Source organism: Littorina saxatilis, linkage group LG2, assembly GCF_037325665.1.
Source record: "Littorina saxatilis isolate snail1 linkage group LG2, US_GU_Lsax_2.0, whole genome shotgun sequence".
Lineage (NCBI taxonomy): Eukaryota > Metazoa > Mollusca > Gastropoda > Littorinimorpha > Littorinidae > Littorina > Littorina saxatilis.
Genome location: NC_090246.1, coordinates 28,112,434 through 28,129,833, shown reverse-complemented (window position 1 = coordinate 28,129,833; position 17,400 = coordinate 28,112,434). Strand labels below are relative to the sequence as shown.

At 40.9% G+C, this 17,400-nt stretch overlaps 1 pseudogene; it reads right to left on the bottom strand.

The window, feature by feature from the left end:
• Window positions 1-671: 671 nt before the first annotated feature.
• The window catches only part of LOC138958661 (guanylate cyclase 32E-like), a 49,903-nt pseudogene continuing 33,174 nt past the window's right edge, over window positions 672-17,400 (bottom strand).

Here is a 17,400-nt window from a genome sequence, read left to right as displayed (position 1 = left end):
AACTTGTCATATCGCCTGTAGTTCGGCTGTCTTTACGCGAGGTGGGTGGGGCCTGCGGATTGGATGAAGTGCTCTCAAGACTAATACTATAATGAGTATGAGGAGGAGATTGGAGCTTCCGCCACCCTAACCACGTGACATCTAACACACCAGCCACGCCCACCTCGTATCTGGTGCCTGTGGTCTATAACTCTGTCTTGAAAGACCAATTACGCACACACACAGGCATACACATTAACATACACAGACAGAAACGCAGACAGACACACAGACATAGAACACAAATTGTCTGCCTCTCCCCACCCCCACGACACACAGTCATTTACAAGCACACTTTCGTACTCACACAGGCAATCTGGACAAAAAGACATGAACATGTAATTAATGTTCTCTTTTATTTGCATTCAAGTGTTATTACCTAAATATTGAATGTGTCAGCAGCTGCTGCATTGTTAACACCGTATTGTTTCTCTACTCGAGGCCGTTTTGGGTCTCTAATTAATGCGAGTCCCTTTGAACCTAAAATGCAAGCTATTTTGCTTTGTGAATGTTCATTTCTTCTCAGACAAGAAAGAATATTCTGTCGAAAGATAAATTGGCAAATAGCCAACATCATTCTGTTCATTTCAAATTTAAACAAGACTGCCAACGACTGCCATTTTTGTTAAAAAAAATAAAATAAAATAAAAGCGTCGCAAAGGTAGTTGGCAAGTTTTATTTTTTCGCATATCGTTTCGTAGTCCCCTTTTTGTCTGAGTACACATTGCTTAAGCGTTGTTTGTGTATTTTCGAGAGTAGCAGATATCTAGCTCTCTTTATATCCACGTAGATGCTTGCACATCTTCATGCATAGTGTCAAACATGATTGTTCAAATTGTTGCCCTGTAATATTCATTGGCCATTTTTAACTGTCTGGATTGAAAAAAAGCAAGGATTACTCGCCATGCAGGCTTCCTACACGCAAATGCCATTAATTTTCTGTGTATGGGCTGTTCCCTTCCGACACAGTGGCTGCTTTACCTTGCAACGTGTCTTAATGTGCATTTCAATTTAATTAATAAATAACCATCCGATGGAGCAAAATACATCGTAGAGCTTTGCTTGCTGTATATCGCTGTAAATAAAACTATATATGACAATAAAAATAGACAGAAAGGCAGAAAGAACGAATGAGAGAATGAAACAAATTAAGAAAGAAAACAACGTAGTTGAATGGTGGCAGCAACTCCAATCACTTCAAAAAATATCGATCATTAGAAAGAATATCTGTATGATCGGACCTGACAGGAACGAATGGACAGAAATATTTTACAGTGAACATTTACTAAATGTCAGAAAAGATCAACAACAAAATGACAGACCCATTCGCGGACAGATAATTAACAATTCATTTAGTGACAGGGACTGTAAGAGAAAATCTCGAGTCTGCCTGAAAGCACGTTCATTGAAATTAGCAAGTTAGCATTTTTGCATTATGACTTTCAACGATCATAATATGATACATTATGAGACAGCATTAAAAACACAATAAATGATTGTTTTAGCACACTGAGCGATGGGGCGTCCACTAAGAGGATAAGCATAGGATCGGATGCTATATAACATTTAGGCAAGACGAAACAAGGTGTAGAAGGAAAGACATTGCATTATATCACATTCAAAAATACTGAATTATGAGGGATAGGAGAAACACAATATAACCCTTCAAAGGTTTCTAAAAAAAAACTGCCTTTTTAAAAAGACTGTGTGTTATATACAATTACTTTCATGGTACATTGCGAGAAAAAAAATGCCAATCACAAAATACCCGCCTGCAGTGCAAAATTGAATTAATTGGCAGTGCTTGGGTTTTCTTCTCTTAGTGTTCAAAATCAACCACCAGAAAAATAACCAAACCTGCACCTGAACAAGAGAGAGAGGCGTAGAAAAACAAAACCCAACTGTGCACATTTTGTTACAAACCCACAAGTTTTATACAACCAAAACCATGCAGCTTTTACAACATTATTTTTTTCAGTAACGACAACAAACACACAAACTAGTCGATAAAAGTGATATTACAAGATTTAGTCAATCTGTCATCAGCAAACCGGTTCCAAGATTGACAACAATTTCTGTAAATTCGATTTAGATAAAATGTGATCGCCACAGTGCCACATCAACTATTTTTAACGGATAGACATGATATGTTATCACAGACATTATTAAAAGAAAGAGGAAAAACAATGTACGGGGATATTATCCGGGAGAATTTATATGCAAAGTTTCAAAAACATATGTATAGTAGGTTCATTAGAATCGCTCACACACACACACACACACACACACACACACACACACACACACACACACTAACGCACACACACACACACACTAACGCACACACACACACACACACACTCACATGCACACACTCATACATCCTCTTCATCCCCCCCCCAATTTCTAGTTCCCACTCAAACATTCAGTCAAATATCAACTTTTGTGTGTGTTTGTTTTTCTCAGGAGGAGTATTTACAGTGTTTACATGGTTGTTGCCCTTGGAACGATAAGACAGACGAATCGGAGGAAGAATTTAACTTCAAAGAAGTCTTGCAGTACATGCGTTCCCTCTAGGGATGACATAGGAAGAATCTGTTCTGTCGACAATAATACGCCTTAAAAATGAGACAGTAAAACGAACGAAGTGCGTTTCTCACAAAATGTTCGCTTTCGACAATTGAGCCATTGTGACACTAACGGTATGTCTAGAACACACAAATTACACAGTCAGCTGCTGTGTATAGGTTCTCATGTACTTAAGACAGTAATAACACACGTGGAAACACAAATGTGTCAAAGTTTACTCTTTGCCCATGTTGGGCGGCTGTTTCTGCGTGCGTACAGTACTGGTTTAAAAATATACCGAGCAACAAAAGAAACGCGAAAAAATTCGTCATTGTTTGATTGACAAAATCTCCAACAATTATAGAGTTAGAATTATTAAACCACAGAAGTTTAATGAAGGCAGGTTTGACCTTACTTTTGTGTGACTATTTTGATGCTGTGACTGTTTTAACACACGAGGCAAGCAGGTTTATCGTTAAACACATAATGCGCGCTCGCACCACGTGCAAGTAGAGCAGGAGAAATTTAATGTGTGAGATGTGTTCACTAATGCATTAGCAATCAAAAGAGACCATGGCACGCTTGCTGCCAGTCTCACTTTTGAAACAGCCAGGATGCCAAGATTGACACCACCAAAATGCCAGGTCGATTTAAAGCTGGGGGTGATCCAGAAGCGCTGGCATGTGCTTTAAACGTGCATATTCCAACAGTTTATCACCTTCTGCAATGTTCTGGTGACATTGGAAGCACTGCAGTTATGCAACGCGGTGGATTTTTTCGCATTACCCCAATAAGACAAGATCGCAATTTCCTGCCACAACGTCTTCGACATCGATTCAATTCAGCCGCTGACACTACCAGGAACATCATTGGAAGCAACCAGTGTCCGATCAGTGGCCAGAGAGCGCGATGAAGGCTGACTGAGCGGGACCTCCAAAACTTCGTTAATGTCAAACCTACTTGTCGCAGCATCAAAATAATCACGGAACAGCTAGGTCAAACATGCCTTCATGAAAATGTTGTGATTTGATAATTCTAACTCTATAATTGTTCGAGATTTTGTCAATCAAACATTGGAGAATTTTTTCGCGTTTCTTTTGTTGCTCGGTAACTCTCCTCTTTCCTTATCCCACTCCCGGCAAGTGACTGTGTATGCATATTCATCTGAGCATTGGTTTATTAGAAATTTAGAAGGATGAACGAAGAACAAATGTGAATGTTTAGACGACGGAAGTCACAACTTGTTGCTGAGTAACATAGTTTCCTCGAAGCCCCCCTTAGATACCGGCAATTTAACAGACCATGGATACTTTAAAGATAGTACACCTAAGGATCCCTTTTGGAACAGTTTCCTGCTGGATTGGACCTCAACAAGTTCAAGGGGCATTCGCAGTGTTGTAATTTAAATACCCCTCTGATTATTTGCTCGTCAATGCTTCGTATCTATGCTAATTCATTAAATGAATTTAAATCGGCAAGTGGTTATCGACGTCAGCTCTCCTGCATCAGGAGTCCTTGTTCCCTTCATCGTCGTATCATCATTTTTTTACATTTAGTCAAGTTTTGACTAAATGTTTTAACATAGAGGGGGAATCGAGACGAGGGTCGTGGTGTATGTGTGTGTGTGTGTGTGTGTAGAGCGATTCAGAGTAAACTACTGGACCGATTTTTATAAAATTTTACATGAGAGTTCCTGGGAATAATATCCCCAGAAGTGTGTTTTTCATTTTGTCGATAAATGTCTTTGATGACGTCATATCCGGCTTTTTGTAAAAGTTGAGACGGCACTGTCACACCTTCATTTTTCAATTAAATTGATTTGAAATTTTGGCTTAGCAATCTTCGACAAAGGCTGAACTTTGGTATTGCATTTCAGCTTGGAGGCTTAACAATTAAATAATGACTTTGGTCATTAAAAATCTAAAAATTGTAATTAAAATTATTTTTTTATAAAACGATCCAGAAACCATTTCATCTTATTTTGTTATAATTTTCTGATTCCAAAAACATAAATATGTTATATTCAAATTAAAAACAAGCTCTGAAAATTAAAAATATGAAAATTATGATTAAATTTAAATTTCCGAAATCGATTTAAAAACAATTTCATCTTATTCCTTGTCGGTTCCTGATTCCAAAAACATATAGATATGTTATGTTTGGATTAAAAACAAGCTAAAAAAAGTTAAAAAGAATAAAAATACAGAAAAGCGCACTATCCTGCTAAACGCAACCACTACCACGCTATACTGACTGGCTTGTCAAATTCACTGCGTTTTACAAGTGCCGGGGATTGACGAAGCTGTATTGTCCTGGTGAAAAAGTGGAGTGCGTTCAGTTTCATTCCGTGAGTTCGACAACTTGACTAAATGTAGTAATTTTGCATTACGCGACTTGTATTTCTAATGGTTTCACATTCCTTGAAGCAGATAAATACCGTTGGATTCAAAAAGTCAAACTTGTAATCTAGCAAACGCATGCAAATTCCGTACCTAACGGGGCTCAAACGCATAACACACCGTTAAACAAACACACTGTCCATTGGAGAATAAACCCGTCCTGAAAAGATCCAACACAGTAACAAGATTTGAAAAATAGAATGCTGCAACTCAGATACTAACGCATTCCTCATTGTGTTGCCAACTATTAAACCCCCAGACCGCACTCTGTAGCTGATTTGGTTGATTTCAAATTTGTCTCCTATGGGCACCGGCACGGTTGGCCTAGTGGTAAGGCGTCCGCCCCGTGATCGGGAGGTCGTGGGTTTGAACCCCGGCCGGGTCATACCTAAGACTTTAAAATTGGCACTCTAGTGGCAGCTCCGCCTGGCGTCTGGCATTAGTGCTAGGACTGGTTGGTCCGGTGTCAGAATAATGTGACTGGGTGAGACATGAAGCCTGTGCTGCGACTTCTGTCTTGTGTGTGGCGCACGTTATATGTCAAAGCAGCACCGCCCTGATATGGCCCTTCGTGGTCGGCTGGGCGTTAAGCAAACAAACAAATCCTATGGGCAAAAGCTAGGACGAAAACCAACAATGGCGAACTGAAGACGCAGCGTGGAGAAAAGCAGTCTCACAATGTGTAGACCAAAAAACAACCCGAATCCCGAACTGTATAGCTCATTGGGCGAATAGACATTGATTTTCGGTCAGTTATGTCCCTTTAACTTGACATGTTATCTCTCTGCCATAATCACAACAGTGCATCGTCAGAAAAGGTGACGGTATGATTGTGCCTGCCAGGGGACGACGTCTCCTCATCACCAATAAACAGAGAGCCCTGAGAGTCAGTCGAGTTGTGTCGCGTGTGTTCAGAGTGGATTCGCACCAGTGGGTGTAGTCCGTTCCTATGATAGAACACCCCTGGTGACTGCATTTTCTTCGAGGCGCCTTCGCCGTGCGATGATGTCGTTGTTTCAACGTTCTTCTTGATCAATAAGCTCGGGAGTTGCGGTTTCTTCCCTGGAGCTGTACGGTCAATGTAACTGTCTTCGCCGAGCGAAGCTGTCGTTGCTTTAGCCTTTTTACTGAGGAACAAGCTCGGCAGTTGCGGTTTCTTCACTGAGGTTACGCGGTCCATGCTACTGCTGCCGCCCGTGGTTGGCTCCCCGGTGGCGCTGTCGGTGGAGCGGAGGGAGTGTTCGCGAGAGGGACAGTTCTTCAGGATAGAGAACAGTCCCGGCTGCCGCACCTCCGTTCTGGGGAGGTCAGGCTGGTACTCCGACACTGTGATGAGACACTGCCTGTTCCCGCCGCTATCCCCGCTGCCACCACTACTGCCTCCTCCTCCTCCTCCCTTTGAAGAACTTCCTTCAGACTCCTTTTTGCTTCGAGGTTTTGATGATGCGCCACCACCCCCAGTTCTGTCACCACCGTCTTCTTCCTTTCTACGTCTGTCCCCAAGATAAGGGTAAGGACTCCCCTCCGCCTCTCTGCTGGGAGAGACTCTGTTCCTCCTGCCCCTCTTCTTCTTCTTCGTCCTCGGCTTGCTGCTGTTGCTTCGCTCAGCGTTGGACGAGACCGACCTCGAGGCGCTCAACGAACTCTCGTGGTGCTCGAAGATGAGGGACGAGCGGATGCAGGGGATGAGTGAAGCGGTCTGCATGACTTGGTCGGCGTCCAGAACGGCAGTCTTGGGCCTCAGCAATGTGGTAGCGTTGATGGGGTCCGGGACGTTCTCGGAGGGGGAGAGGTCGGTCTGGACTCCGCTGTCGTCTGAGGTCCTGGTGCGGAGCTCCCTAACGCGGGCGTCCTCCTCCTCCAGCCAGTAGGTCATCAGCTCGCCCTTGCCCTTCATGTGCACCATGCCCCGCTCCCGAATTGTGTAGCCTCCCAGCTCGTCCAGAATCGCCTTGCACTGCGCGCTCACGTGGATCTTCAGGGCTGTGGAGAGATGAACACATAAAATGGTATGAAGGTGCTGATATTGCAAGGCGCGGAGAACACGCAAATGTCCTGTGAATCGTCAGGACTGTTGTGAGGGGAAAATGAGGTCGTATTAAAATAGTATAAACTATAATTGCAAGGTGCAGAGAGCACGGAGTTATTTAGTGGTTCGCGCTGTATAGGCTTTCATTGTTATCATATTAGAGTGGTACATGTGTGATGTTATAGTTATACGTACAAGCTCTGAAGTTTCTGTTTTGTGCATGTTCTTTATCGTCTGCATTATCTGTATTTTATTTGAGCTGCTTTCTATCGGCATTTTTTGTGCTACGAAGAAGAAGAACAAGAGGAAGAAGAAAGACATTAAATTGTGTGCGCAGTTATGAAGAGGAGAAGGTAAAAATACGACATCCAATCAGGTACACCATTCTGAAAGAATTGATTTGTAGTTTACTTTCTGATGATACAGCCCTTTGGGTAAAATCTAACCTAGCTAAATGCAATTTCGCACAGCGCTCACCTTCCCCAGTGGACTCCATTCTGGACGCAGTGTTGACTGTGTCACCGAACAGCGTGTAGCGAGGCATTGTCAGTCCCACCACTCCAGCAACGCAAGGACCTGCACCGAATTCAACGACTATTATAGCCAATGCAATTAATCAAACAAACAAAGTCATATACAGTGTCGTCTCAACACGAGTCCTGACCAAGCCGTGTCTGTTGCTGTCTCATCCTTCGCCTTGAAAGTAAACTCTTCCTCCTATCGTCACCCTGACCCCACTCCCATCCCGCCATCCCTCCCACTATCACCACCCATCCCCCTCTCATCTGTGAACATTTGAAGACAAGTTCATAAAGTTAAACAAATAAACAATAATAACAATAATAACAATAACAGCACTTTATTGTCCATTAAAATATTACATAAAATGGAACATTTTCTTCGGCACACCCTTGCCTGCCTGTAAACGATTATAACAACAATTGTATAGGACAACACACATAAAACATAAAACATAGGTTCACGTAGGTTGTTACAAGCACACCTATCATATTTTCAATAACACAAAATCATCAAAATCACCGCCAGCTACAAAGAAGAAGCACATATTTTACTGCGATCAGTCAAGAAAAGTTGACATATCAATCATAGCCACAGTGGTAAGGCATGATGAAAGAACAAAACCAAGGAGATGTAGAAAAAAGGTCTTTACCACTGTGAATGCCGATCCTAAGCTCAATAACATCATCGGGGCGATGTCGGATCTTGAACTGCTTGATACAGGTGAGCAGGTTGAGCGACATGGACGCTATCTCCCCAGCGTGGTTGTCCTGGTTACGTTTGGGCAAGCCGCTGACCACCATGTAAGCGTCACCGATCGTCTCGATCTTGTACACGTCATAGCTCTTGATGACGCGGTCGAACAGCGTGTAGAGGTCATTCAGCATGTCTACCACCTGCCACAAAACAACACTCGTCATATAGGGAGATTGTTATTACCTTCTTTTCAGATGGAATGCTGGTATCAGATATGCGCTGAATACATGTAAGGTAGAGGGATTCAAATGCTAGATCACGTGTCAGTTCACAGTATACACTCCGTTCAACTGAGTTGCAGACGAAACACAATGGACATGCAAGAACTTCGTAGTAACCTAGCATCCCAGTGATAAATGAATCCGTTAGGGAAAATAATTCCGATCTTGTCATAGGCATTCTCGAACATAATGGAAGAAAACCTTGATTAGGCCAACGCTGGAGCAATTGAAGAATGTACCACCGACGGCCTATGCGCGACGACTGGCCCAGAAGAATAAATCAAGGAAGTGTTTGCTAAACCTGTTCACACGCTGCAATCTCAACCCAAACGTTATTTTATGGATCCGCATTCAACCTTTCTGCACAGTTTTACAGCAATCGCCTTGGTGCTTCTGTCGGTGAAAACAGCTTCAAAGTTTTAGAGCAGAAGCTCACCACAAGTTTTCTTGAAAAGATCAATAGCTTTACCTGCAGCGGAGTACTCGCTGACGACATCGTGGTGAACCCACAGATGTCACTGAAGTAAATGGTAACACACTCGTAGGCCTCGGGTATCACTGGGTCTCCTCGGACCAGCTGTGAGGCCACGCTCCTGTACACACGGGACATACCAGCAAACACAAATGTTGAAAGTGAACAAGAAATGAAAAAAAATCAAGAAAGGTTACTTTAGTTTATTAAACTTTCAATTATAGACGGAAAAAACCCATTCACAAGTATGTCGACCTAATAGTCTTTGCATTTGATGGACATGCACATGATAATGAGACAGTGAAAGGAACTTAGCCGAGTGAGGCATTAACTTTGATCTCTACATCAAGATGGCAAGAGTTGAAAGGTAATGAAAAGTTTACCTGAATTAAAAACCGAAACCAGCGTTCCACAATCAAAAATATACGTTTATAAAACGTTACATTGCATGGACAAAACGAAACGTTCATAAGAAATTCGACATCTAATAATGATATTCCTTATCCCGGCAGCTGTGTGAGGTGTTCTTCACGTGTATGAAAAACCATGTTCCTTAATTGGTCACTTTTCAGTTTCGTTCAGGTTACTACTCTTGGGGAGTTAACTGGATGGTTTCATTACGATTGCGTGTCCGTGGTATGAAGAAGAAGGAGGGGGGGGGGGGGGGGTGAGAGTAGGAATAAGAAATGAAACAAGATGAGAAAAACAACATATAATTCAAAACGAGTTGAAATTGTATTGATCGAGATAAAACATGATCTTTGCTTATACAATCCAGACAGAACTGTCCTATAGTGTGCATACATTAAGTTTCATGATATAAAGTGGAACCGCCCTTTTCAGACATAAACAACTGATAAAATTAGGTTTTAAACAGGAAAGAGTCTTAAGAGGATTAATTTACAGAGGTTTGAACAGACAATCTGAAAAAGCACGGTCTTAAAGGTGGTCGTCTACATTTTTGCTTTTTTTCAATAATCTTAGGGTTAGATTTCGATACAAAATTATGTCAAAAGATGAATGAACCATGGGGTAAAAAGTGACAGAAAAACAAATATATGTAAAAAAAGATTTTATTTTTGGGTAGCGTGACTCACGCTTCCAATATTTTGTTTTCTGTTTGCTGAGAACATGTGCTTTGCCTAAAAATACTGACCAATCAAATTAATGTCACTATGCTACGCCCAAACAAGTGCAGCAACAGTTTGACACTGGAGCGCTGTGCAAGCTTTTTTTTTAAACGCACGAAATGCACGGGATTTGAGAAGAGTTTTGCGCTTGGCAATTTCCAAATAAGGATATCCTACTATGAGTACTACGCTGGAAGCGCCTGGAGCCAATTGATGGGACTCGCGCTATAGAAAAGTTATTTATTATTATTATTATTATTATTAATACTACAATGAATTTTCAAACGGCTACACTGGCTTCGTCTTTCCTGATCGAAAGGGGGTGTATTGTTGATATTTGTAGATAATAGACTCTGCATTTTAATGGTCAAATGGCGATTTCGGTATAAAAATGTAGACAAGGACCTTTAAAAAGGAAGGAGTCTTACAATGGGAAAAAACTTACAAAGGTTCTGATAAGAAACTCTGAAAAAGCAAGGTCTTACGATGGAGTTAATCTTAAAATGGAAGGAGTCTCAAAACGGGGGTAAGCTTACAAAGGTTCTGATAAGAAAATCTAAACAAAATAGCAAGGTCTCAAAATGGAGGGAGTCTTAAAATGGAGGGAGTCTTAAAATTAAGGGAGTCTTAAAATTAAGGGAGTCTTGAAATGGGGGTAAACTTACAAAGGATCTGATCAGAAAAACTGACAAAGCAAGGTCTTAAAATCGGGGAAGTCTTAAATTGGTCGGGGGGGGGGGTCTGAAAAGAGGGATACTATACACTCACGGAGGCAGCATGCGGTGAAGCAGGGTCTCGGTCTTCTTCTTCTCGTCGTGCAGCTCCACCGTCCTCTCGGCCACCACGGTCTCCAGGTTGTTGGCGTAGCGCTCCATCAAGTTCATCATGTTATCGAAGATGTTGGACCTCCTGCAACAAGCACAGTTCATATTCCGTCGTCATATTACTGATATAGATGTTATCATGGTTTCGCTTCTTGTGGAAATGGGGTAGAGTCGTCTGTAAAAACTATTTATTTCCTTTGTTTCGTTTATTTTTGTATTTTTATTTTATTTTTATTTTTTTCATTTACTCATTCATTCATTCATTCATTCTTATTTTTTTATTTTTTTATTTGTCTATTTTTGTACGACTAAATGTGTGTGAGGTTGGTTTGTTCTTGTTTTTTGGGGGGGTTGGGGGGAGTGGTGGCCAGAACTTCAATCTACTTTTACCACAGTATGATGTAACGCATGCCCCGTCGTTAACATGTTCACCACTCACAGTCCTCGTTGCATGGGTCTCAGACATTTCCTGATGGTCTTCATGTCCGGCCTGAGGTCAGGGTCCTCGTCCCAGGCTTCCCGCATGACCAGTGTGACGTAACCCTCGCACGACAACTCGTTCGTGTTGGGTCTGAACGGGATCCCATCCGTTGGGCCCGCTTGCACCCTTTGCACGATGTCTGGAACAGGCGTTAAAGATAATATATAAGTTATTTGTATTTTTGACTAAAATAATATGTGACCCTCCACCACGAAATGAGTCGCATGTCACCTCGCGCGGTTCTGCGCTAGTTAATAAAAGTCCGGGAAGTGTCTGGTAACAGTGTGAGGGTCACCTTAGTCACAGGCTTATAACTCAAACAGTTTTCGCTCTTTTCTGAAACGGTTTTCACCACTGGATAGAGCATAAAAAACTCTTTAGAAAAATGTCAAAATATGAAAATCATGCAAAGGTGACATGCGACTCATTCCGTGGTGGAGGGTCACATATGACATTTTACACAGATCGAGAAAGTGAGGGACCGCGCCAGACTCTGACGTGACATGGCTCAAAGAAGGAAAATCCCATGTTCAATCCATACATATAAGCTTGTTCAATGTGTCCTAATATGGAAGGAATGGAAATTGTTCGACGCATTTTCAAGATCTGAAAGTGCGTCACCACTGTCGGAAAACGTTTCGTGGCATTTCAAAATACTAACTGGATGCGTTAACAGCAGTAATGGTTTTTTTTTTAATGTTGACAGATTTTTATTTTTTTAAATAGGGGAGGTTAATTAATCAACCAAAAAGGACGATAAGTGTGATGTCTGTGCTATCACATTATCCGTTTTTGTTTGTTCAGAGTGTTGAGTACCATCTGTGTGTGTATGCGTGTGTGTGTGTGTGTGTGGGGGGGCGTTGTCGCAGGTTTAGCTAGATTGCTTTACAAGATGGCGAAAATGTTGTTTCAGTCATGAATGAATCTTTTACGTTAAAGACTGGAGGGTTGTCATATTTCAAAGCAGTTAAATCTTCCTCTCAAACATTCGTTGAATGGGATACCAACACATGCGATCGACTGCGAATACAAATGCGTATCAAGAAAATATGTTGATACCTTGAGGCGTGCGATGACAGTCGCCGTACGGGCCATTTCTGCACAGAATTTCGTACAGCAAGATACCGAAGGAGTAGACATCCCCTTTCTGCGTTCCCTTCAGAGGCACTTTTAACTCCTCGCGTAACAATTCTGGCGCCGTCCATAATAAACCTGAACCAGCCAAACAAAAAACAAAATACTTACTCACAATGACAAAGAAAACACAAATGTCCAATTTCCAAAACAAACAGCAAAAAAAAACACAACACAGCAGAAAACCTCCACAGAATATGTAGGTTACTATGTATCAAGGAAACACGGGGAAAGTCAAACATAAAACACAAGTATGTTTGATTCGTATAATTTTTAATCAGCAACACTGTCTTTCTCCTATAGCCCATTGGAAGCAACTGCGCTGTATTTGTTGCCACAGCTGCCAATATTATTGTAGGACTGACAGGCCAATGTTGTCCAAGCTTGACTGAATTTCAGAAAAAAAGAACATATGGCCTCGTGGCTGAAAGTCATTGACCTTTGACAAAAAGGCTAACTGAAAGAACGTGATTCAGATCAGTTACATTGTAACCAGATAGGGTATGTCGAGATCCTGGCTAAATAGACAAATAGCTAAATAAATTGATAATTTAAAATATAATAAAATCTACACCCACAAAACTCTGGCCATTCGATAGTTAGATAATAGGGTTTGTCGAGTTCCTGGCTAAATAGACAGTATGAATAAATTATTAATTGAAAATAAAATAAAAACTACACACACAAAAACCCGGGTCATGCTGGCCATTCAATTGTTATAATAGTATACTTAATATCAACCAGTCAGTATGACCGGTTACAAGTTTCATTTTCGGTGTTTTGCAGACTCTGACAGCGATCACACCATCATATCTGATTTCTGATTACCCTGTAAGGCAAGATATAGAAAACAAACCAGACACATGAACTAAATCTTAAACCAAACAGATTGCACAGATAGGCCTATACAGTAACCGTGAAGCAACACCAGGCTGAAACTAACGTTTGTAGGCAGCATGCTCCCCGTGGTAAGGCACGATCTGCTTGGCCTTGAACTCGCTCAGGCCAAAGTCGGAAATCTTGACCACCCAGCGACTGTCCACCAGGCAGTTGGACGATTTCAGGTTGCCGTGGGATATCACCTGGCTAGAGTGAATGAAGATCATGCCCTGTCAACAAGACAAAGCCAATAACACTTGGGATCAGCCAACAAAGGTAAGTTAGTGCATGCTTTGAATATAGACAGCAATCCGCTAATATAAGGATGCGTTTGAGTACTGATACAACACTCGTACATATGCCACGATATTACAATTAAATTTGATATTTGTTAAACCAATATAGACAACAGTCAGTGAGAGCTAAGCGGAATCAGTCTTCATGCACCTAATAGCTAAGAATTGAATGACGAAAGGGCTTTCATCCAGAGTAATGCTCTAGGTTATTTTTAGTCAGCAGTTCATTCCAAACGTTGTAGCTGATTTGACAAGTTATGACACTTGATGTCAAATAACCGACAGTTGGAGAAATGTCTGTCTTGGAGAATTAAGAAAATTGTCCGTTTAACTGTTTGCCTTGTAAAAGATGATGGTAATGAGTCCGCAAGGTAAACAAAATTCACAAGATTTGCGTCCTAAATTTCTGACTTCATTCTATATACACAACACTTACCTTGAGAATGTCTGACACAATAGATGCAATAAACATGTGGTCCAGCTTCAGGTCGCTGTTTTCGAGAATATCCTAAAAACAGAAATATAGAGTCCCGTTAAACATTCCTATACCTACATAATTTTCTGTCGTATTTCAAAGCAGTCACCAAAATGCTGGCCTTCGATCATTCTCATATTTTGTTACACACAACAGAATAATGAATTCATATACTAAGAAAACATATAATTCATAAATGCCAATGCCAATCGATTTGAATTGCGTTTACTTGGCCGACTGTGGACAAAAAACACACCTATTTGTAAATACAGGTAGAGTTGGGGATCGATACGAAAAACATTTAACATTGAATTCACATACTAACAGCATTAAAACACGTTCAGATCATGTTGTTTGTAACATCGGGCGTACGCCAAGAAGCTATTATATCCGCATATCCTTTCGCTTCCATTCAGCCTGTGTGTAGAGAATAATGATATACTATATAGAACAAGCAGAAAAAGGTTGAAGGTTGATCTTTTACCTCGAGGCTGCCTTTGGAGCAATATTCCCTGACAATGTTGCACACGTGTGGTTCCACGGTTGCTCCAATGAATTGTACAATGTTGCTATGACGTAAATCACGAATCTGAAACATAAAGATGGCCCGTGCAATCACAAACAGAACAATCGGAAGCATACCGTTACCTAATAGTTACAAACTACTGTATTTTGCATTTGATACTCTTTCAAAGCTACGTTTTATGGCAGGGATAATTAAGAGTCAACGTCCACGCAAGCTTCAGGCAAATAGGTATAATACTCCCACATAACCACACAAGTCTTCGATCTATATCGTGCAGTTTCCTCAAGTTTAAATACAGTAGAAACTTTTTATTTAACTAGTAACGCTCATTTTGGCAAAAGATGCTACAACTCAAACTTGCTGTAAGATGAACTCCAATCAACATGGTTTTTCATATGCTTCAGCTCAAACTTCATGTGACATGAACTGCACACAACAATATTTCTCACATGCCTCAGCTCAAACTTGGTGTAAATTGAACTAAACACAACAATATTCTAACATACGCTTTAACTCAAACTTAATTAAACATGAACTACACACAACAAGATTCCTCACATGCTTCAACTCAAACTTGACGCTCCTGGTGATGTCGATGGAGCTACGTGTGTGAACGGCTTTGAGGGCGACAAGCGTGCCTTTGTACAGCCCTATCCTCGTGAACCGCTGTTCCTGGTCCGGGCCAAAACTCAAGCTGGCGTTGCTGTGTGGCTACAAACATACAATTTGAATCTTTGCCTAAATAACATTAAAAATTAAATCAAATTAAACATTAAATAAATTTTAAAAAATTAAACATTAAATTAAAAAATGTTTGTATTTAAATGAAAAAAAATTAATCTTGATTTAAAACATTTAATTAAATCAAAAATGTGATTATGATCTGCTTCAGCAGCTGCCCTTGTTGTAATCGTAGCAGGTGGATGGAAGCTTGTCAATAAAAAATAATTTCGATCATTTCGCGTACTATGTCGCATCTGAGTAGGTTTGAATAGGGCTTAATAAATCAACGGGATGTCACAGTCTTTAACTTCCTCTATCACCATAACAGACTATGACGCATCGAGGATGACTTCGAGTGTCAACAAATGTTAAAACAGCTAAGGTGCATGCACTTTCCAGTTTTGTTACTTTTTGGTCAGAGCAATTAATTTTAGCCACGGGAAAACATATGTGCACACAATATTGGTAATTCAGAGCGAAATAATAGAAGATGTGAAATCCCACAGGGATGCTTGATTGACACGCTAGCCCAGCGCATTGATCCATTAAGCGAAAAGTTAAAAATAGAACTTGTTAAACGCGATCAAACAAATACCCACACACCGACAGACAACGACAACATCTCCATCACTACCAACAACCTAACCAACACTACCAAGATCAACGACAACTATAACAACAACAACAACAACAATAACAGCAACAACAACAATAATAACAACGGTACCAAACTAACACATTCACGAAAGCTAGAAACGCAGTGCACCGGAAAAGACACAAATTAACAAAGAAAAAATGGTCGTTAGAAAAAAAGTTGACAGGAAACGATTTTAGCATCGATCCTGCCAACAAAAATATTAATGATCATCTTACTGCGTTGTTGCTGATGATGGACAAAACAGATAAGGCGCCGTCTGGTTGCATCTGGATGTCCTTCATGTCGATCTTCCAGATGAGGCTGGCGAGCTCCTGTTCATACCGCCAGTTCCTGCAGAAGATGGTCCAAGGTAAAGAAACACACACACACACACACACACACACACACACACACACACACACACACACACACACACATACACACACACACACACACACACAAACACGTACATACACACACACACACACACACACGCGCGCGCGCGCGCGTACTCACAGAAAAGAAACAAATCTTTCCTTTTTGCACAAGATGCGAACTGACAAACGGCATGAATGTTCGTTTAGCTGGCATCACTTAAGGTACGTGTAGGCATCTTTGCGATAGTTGTGTAAAGCTTTTGACTGTTGATATTGTAACCTGGGACAAAAAGACAAATCGTGGCTTCAGCAATGCTGTGACCTGCACTGCATCTTTAAGGTGTATATAGCTTTTGTTATTAAAACGCGATAGTTAGTTAGTTAGTTAGTTAGCTGTTGCTTTTCGGGTCCAGCGGACCATAATAGGCCAAATCAGGACCCCAAAACGCGATAAAGATAATAACTTCGAATATATTCCCCATATAAAGCCACTTGCAGAATATTAAAATGCTTACAACAGAAACTCTACTCCTTGATCATAGAACCATAATCACACCAAAGCTACACTTGCACTTTACCTGTATATTCCTATGAAGATGCAAAATCCAATCAGAAATATTCCAGCGAGAGTACCACCCACGATGTGCGGAATGTAGTCTGCAAAATAAGACGGTTGCGTATGTTTAACATCAATAGATAAACAAAAGTCATAATAATTCTAATTTAATTACATTTGTTCTGAAAAAAAGAAATCAAATTTATAGTTTTGTAGAAAACAAAAGTAAAACCATTCCAATATAGCACAGCGTGATGAAACTTTGTTCAAAGATTCGATGTTCCTACCTGAGGATTAGCATAATTAAGCTGCCAGGGCCCGTTGCACAGCCGAGCTCTTAAACGAGGCTGTTAAAGCTA